The sequence below is a fragment of the Miscanthus floridulus genome, chromosome 2 (assembly GCF_019320115.1).
Source record: "Miscanthus floridulus cultivar M001 chromosome 2, ASM1932011v1, whole genome shotgun sequence".
In the NCBI taxonomy this organism is placed as follows: domain Eukaryota; kingdom Viridiplantae; phylum Streptophyta; class Magnoliopsida; order Poales; family Poaceae; genus Miscanthus; species Miscanthus floridulus.
Window position 1 is genome coordinate 113,688,831 of NC_089581.1, and position 6,248 is coordinate 113,695,078.

Sequence of the window (6,248 nt, forward strand, 5' to 3'; positions counted from 1 at the left end):
GCCCCGGATGCATACAACCCTACCTTGTGTTTTATAAATAAATTTCGCTTTTGCTTTCCATTACTGCATTAAGTAATTAGGAGTTAAGTAAAAGTCTAATTGTTGCATTACCACCCTTGTTATTCCATGTTTACCATATTACCAGTTTTAAATTCGTATATGTCTAGTTTTGCTTAGCTATGCGTAGAACGATGAAAGTCAGGTGACTACCTGCCACCTGCAAGTTTTAAATAGAACATTGGTTAACTTTGTTAGCATGTGATATGGGAATGTGGAGTAATAAATCTAGACCGGGCGGACTCAGTGTGTGTGAGCCACAAGACATGGAGGTCTTGTGAGCGGGTTCTTTCCGCCTGTGTCGATTAAGGCACGTCCGTTGTTGAATTGTATGAGGTGAGAATTTGTAGTACTAACCACATACTCCGGTAAGCCTGAACTTGGCAATTCTATTACGAGAATGGCTACTCGCGCACTGGGAGTGGAGAGATGGCGGGAATAGCGTGTACCCACGTGGCCATGGGCAGGAATAGTGGAGTACTGTGTTCTCGGGTGGCGCGGACCCGTTCTTATTTTAGAGGATCTGAGGGTAGGTTGGTATATGTAGGTCGGGGATCTGCATATGTCGTGTGGTCTGGAATTCCTAGCTGGGTTTATAATCAGTTCGAATCGTCGTTGCTCCTCGGTTAAGGAGACTCAACTCACTGTTCATCATCGTAGAATTAATAACCGGAACTTGAATAAGGCTTGTGAAGATGCTGGATATAAAGTTTCATGATCTCAGTGCGGATCGTGTCAGCTTTGTATATAATTCTTAAGAAGTTTTCTATATAAAGAATATTGTTAAAAGAGCTTTTATGCAAAAGAACTTTGATTATTGTTAAAGCTATACCTTGAATCCCTGAGCCTACATTACTGAGTTTATCAGTTAATATTTCGGATAAGTCTTGTTGAGTACTTCTGTACTTAGGGTTCGTTGATCCCTTGTTGCAGGTGAGCCTCATGAGCAGATCTGTTTTGGATCGTGCTGCATGACTATCATTCGTTCTGACGATGAGATGTAATTGTGTGATCCTTGGGCAGGATGTTTATTTTGTGTGATATGTCTATATTAATTGTGCCACTCCACTACTACTATGGTTTGTAATAATTATCGAACTTAGTTGTAAGGTTTGAAACAACTGGTTTGTAAACTAAGTTATTGTAAGACTTCCGCTATTTTACTCTGATGTATGTATTTGAATAAATGTTGTAATACTGCAATGACTCTGTAACGTGATCCTACTTGGAAATTGTGGATGATTCGGGGTTCCCCGAGGACACCCGACAGTCTTTTTAAGTTATTGGAAACATATGCATAAATGTCAATGGTCGTCGGACAGTGACAGGTGCATGTGGGCCCTATAACTTAGGAGGTTCTGCCACATTGTGCCAAGATGTACGTGGCGGTAGTTGGAGGAAGTCTTGTGATGTGGGCTTTGTTTCTTCATCAGGCAGTTCTGGGTTGATCCTCGTCGCCTGTCCTGAGATTGTCCGGTGCAGATCAACATCATATCCAGCATCACATCAGTCTTGGGTAGACAGATGCCCGCCGGCCTTCTCTGCTCCATGTTGTCTTGTCGTGCTGCCGATTTTCGCCTTGGATGCACTGCGTCCGTCCTTTGAAGAAAACAGTGTAGCTGATGGCGGTTTGTCCTTCTGAGTAGCAATTTGGGACATGTAGTCGTTCCAGAGCCTAGCCGTGTCCGTGTTGCTCTTTGCTACTTTGCTTTTCATGGTGCCGAGTTCGTTGGGTCTTGTAAGATTTGTAATCTTCTACTTTTGAAGTCGCTTGTAATGTAACGAATCTTGTCTTCTGAGTTGTCTTTTACTTTTCTACTGTGATCCCTGTCGTTCATGAGATTACCTAGTTTCTTTCTTCAATAACCAGGTTCCTTTATTCCTTGCAAGGTAGCCCTTTCTTTTTTCTTGGTTTGACGAGTTGTTCTTGTAGCGATCTGATAACCCTGCCGTGGTGCTGGATGGATAAGTCTAAAATCTGCCCGTTGGTTTATACCATTGTGTGGATTCATGCCCTCCGTCGTTTTAGCTACGTCGGTAAATAGACCGTTGCATTCTCACACTGTGTTTTAACGGGCCTAGTGGGCCGTTTTTATTACTGAAAAATCTATTTAAAGACCTTTCATCTTCCTTTCCTTTGCTGCTTAGCTCCTGCCTTTAAACCCTAGCTTTCAGAAATCCACCACCATCATCGTCGCCGTCACTCGAGCACCACCATCCTAGCTTCATCTTCCCCAGTGCCTTTTTGCTTCCGCTAGTTCATGGGAAAGAAGAAAACCGCAAGCAAGTCTCAGGCGACCTTCGTGGACGAGGAGTCATCCCTTTCTTTGATCGAAAACCAGGAGTTCGTGGCCATGAGGGCTGCTCAGAAGGTTTGGCCGGCTCCAACAACAAATGAAGACCAGCTGCACAAGCTCGTTAGGGACGGCTTGATCCAAAGCAAAGTCATCGCTGAATGGAGAGTTCTGGGCGAGCATCGGGTTCCAGCTTCGGGTCCTGGTGAGATTGTCCTCTTCGTTTCCTTTGTCCGCGCCAGACTTTGCCTTCCTGCTTCCGCCTTCCTTCATCAGTTTCTTGGTTATTTTGGGGTTAGTCTGAACCATCTAACTCCCAATGCCGTTCTCCATCTTTCTGTTTTCGTTCATCTTTGTGAAGCTTTCCTAGGAATCCCTCCTTCTCTATCTCTTTTTTGCTTTTTCTTTTGTCTGAAACCTCAACCCCACCGTGAAGAAACCAGCATTCTTGGCGGTTGTGGGATTCAGTTTCGCCAGGGTCTCAAGATTAAGTTTTTTGACTATGACCTGGTCGATTCTGTAAAAGATTGGCGTGCCGAGTGGTTTTACGCTGCCAATTTGATCCGTTCCCTTGTCGTCCACTCTGGATCTAGTCCTGTGGTGAATGACCGATGGGACAAGAAGCTTGAGTCACCTGCTGAGATTCAAGTGATCCAGCCACTCCTTGATAGGATTAGCATGCTGAAACAATAGGGTTTGACCGGCTTCGGTATTGTTTCGAGCTTTCTTCGTCACTGGGTTCAGCCTTTGAAAGAGCGGGAGCATCTTGGCTTTGAGTATTCTAGGGCTGAGGATCCTTCACGCATGGTCCTAGCTCTTGAGCTGACCGGTGAGGAGGTACTCGAGCGTCTCCAGAAGATGCTGAAAGGAGTGAGCGTCATACCTCCTGCTGTCTTTGAGTTCTCAGCCAACAACCCACCCCCAGCTGTGAGTTGTCTATCTTTTTGTTTGAGTACTTTATATACTCTTGCTGCATCCATTTTTGCTTAGCTTTTCCTTGTCTTGCTGTTTTATCCTTTTTCATAGGAGCTTGGGCGAAACTTTGTCGACCCGATCCCCCTTGATGTTCTCCCTGCCGTGGCAGAGATTGGGGATCGTCTAGCTAGAACTTCTGCAATTAGTATGTCCCAAACCTCTACAGCCCTTCTTGGGGTTTCTTCCGGATTTGTTGATGTATATGAAGAATATGTTCCTCGTCTAGTACCTCACGGTCCTCGCAGTGTCCCAAAGAGGGGGCAAACGGATGGGTCTTCATCTGGCCTGCTTGTCTCCAAGAAGCCTCGCAAACCAAGTACTCCCTCAGGTACTCCAGTTGTTGCTAGCATGCTCTTAGGTGAGCACATTTAATACCCTTTGTTCCTTTGTTTTCCTGTTTCTCTCTTGAACCGAGTACTTTTTATTCTTTTTTTTTCAGCAGGTGCTCTGGTTTCCTTGGCTGAGGGAGAGGAGGATGACGAAGTACCCCTCATCATGCGGCGGTGAGTTGTTTTTCATATTCCTGTTGCATTGAATCTCTCTTCTTTGTTTTAACTTTTAGTCTTGAACCTTTTGAAGTAATCAAACGTCGCATATGAGTTCTTCTGGGGCTCCCGTGCCGACTTCTTCTGAAGCTCCGGTGTTGAGTTCTTTGGTGGCCCCCGTACCGAGCTCTACCGCTCCTCTAGTGCAGAATTCTTTCATGGCTCCAGCCCCGGCTTCTTCCACGGCTCCGTTGTCGGTTACCCCGCTCCTATCGCCGGGTGGCGGGGATGTTTTCGCCATCGTGGTTCCCCCTGCGAGGCCTTCTTTTGGCTTCGCGAAGAAGAAAGTGGTCGGGTGAGTAGATTCTGGCTTTTATCTTTTTTGGCTTCTATCTTCCTTCTTCTGGTTCTTATCGGTGCTTCCTTTTATCACTTTTTAGTGTTTCATCTTCTCTTGTTTCTTCATTGACTTCTTCTCTGCCTCTCGCCATGCCAACGAGTTCTGAGCCTTAGGACTCACAACATTCTGTTGATGAAGTTACTGCGGGGGCTTCGGAGCTACCTGGCGAAGTTGTGGACTTGGCCGCTCCAGAGGTGACTGTGGCCATCGTGCCGGGTCCTTCTGAGGGTTTGGTTCTGGCTTCCCTAGAGGTTGCTTTGGTTGCTCCTTCTTCGCCCCAGCCAGCCTCTCCTTCCCCTTCTCTTGTTTCCGGCGGTCCCTCTTTTTCCAGTGACGTGGTGCAACAGTTCGACGCCACCCATCGGTTATCGGAGCTGACCACAGCCTGGGGGAGCTTGTCGACCCTCGCGACTTCTTTTGGTGAAAAGCTCCAGGTAGGTTTTACTGCCACTCCTTCTTTGCGTGCTTGTTTTTCTTCTGTCCTTACGCCTTGTTTCTCTTTGCCTCTTTTTGCTCAGTCTTTTTCTCGTGATCATTCTGGCTTCTTTTTCTCATCTGAAAATGAGAGAAAGTTGTCTTCTGAGGTGGACGCTCTGAAAGCCGATCTCGACCTTCTCCGGGCTGAGTTGGAGACAGAGCGTCAAATGCACCAAAAGGAGGAGAAGACCCTTCGTGCCCGGGTAGTGGAGACGGAGAGGCAGAGAGATGCCGTGGTGGAGTCTGCGAAGAATGAATGCAAAGGTGCTGTGGGTTCTGCCTGTTTCTTCTTGTATTTTGACTTCTTTTTTTGCTGACTTGTTCTTGGGTGTCTTGTCTAGTTCTCCGAGTTGAGAAGCAGAAGCTCTCGGAGAGTATCGATGAAATGAAGGCTCTTGTCCGCTCTAGTCATAATAAGGCTGAGGAGGTAATTAGTCATGCTGAGGAAGATCTCGCCCTTGCTAAGCTGATTAGGCATGGAGCTGACAGAGATCTTGTGCAGGCCCAAAAAACTATTGAAGGCTTGTCTAGGAAACTGGTGACGGCTACTGAAAATTGGAACGTTTTATGGAAATCTTTTCGCTCAGTAGCTGATGTACTTTAGACTCCAGCGGATGACGGGCAATCTTGGGCTCAGTTCATTCCTCGGATTCTGACTCGTTTCCAAGAGTTCGCGAAGAAGTGCGCTCAAGTATGTACCAAGAATGTGCTGGCCCAGGTCCGGGTCCTTGCTCCAGAGGCGCCTCTGTTCAAGATAGCGGAGGAAGCTGATAGCCAAGAATACCTTGATGCTGTTGAGAGGATGGAGTCTGAGGTCGAAGGTTTAGCCAGTAGGGTTGTAGACAGTCTTAACATCGATATTTCCCTTCCTGATGACAATGCCTGATCCAATTGATCAGCCTCTTATAATATTACACTCCTCTTAAAATGAAGATTCTTTATTTTCGTTGATGTATTCTTTGCCCGGGTGTGGTCGGATTTACTTGACTTGCTGAGTACTTTGTCCTGTTTTTGTCTCTGCTCAACTCTATGTGTTATCCTGACGAAATCCCTCGATTTGTCGAGTACTTTTCTCTTCTTCCTCTTTTGTGATCCGCCGAGTAGCTTGTCCGCGCTTGGCAAACTTCGGCAGACTTGTTAGGTGTAGATCTTTGCGTTGACAACCTTTTGTCTGCGCTATGTAAAACGACTTGGCATTGAATGTTGCCTTGACAAACTTTGGCATCCGAGTGCTTTCTTGAGTGGTGCTTGTGCTTTTCTGAGGAAAAGAGTATTCCTATCTGGATGTAGAGTATTCCTATCTGGATGTAGCCCCCGAGCCTCTTGCTTTTCGAAACGAAGAGCTGGAGGGTCTTTTTAAGCTTAATTTCGGTCGACTAGTTTTGGGTGTTAGTTTTTAGCTACCCTCATCAGCGGGTTCAAGCGTCTTTTCAGCTATTTTGCTCTCGGCCGGGATGCTCAGGCATGTTTTCAACCATCTTGCTTCTTGTTTCGGGTGTTAGCTTTTAGCTACCCTCATCGGCAGGCTCAAGCGTCTTTTTAGCTATTTTGCTCTCGGCC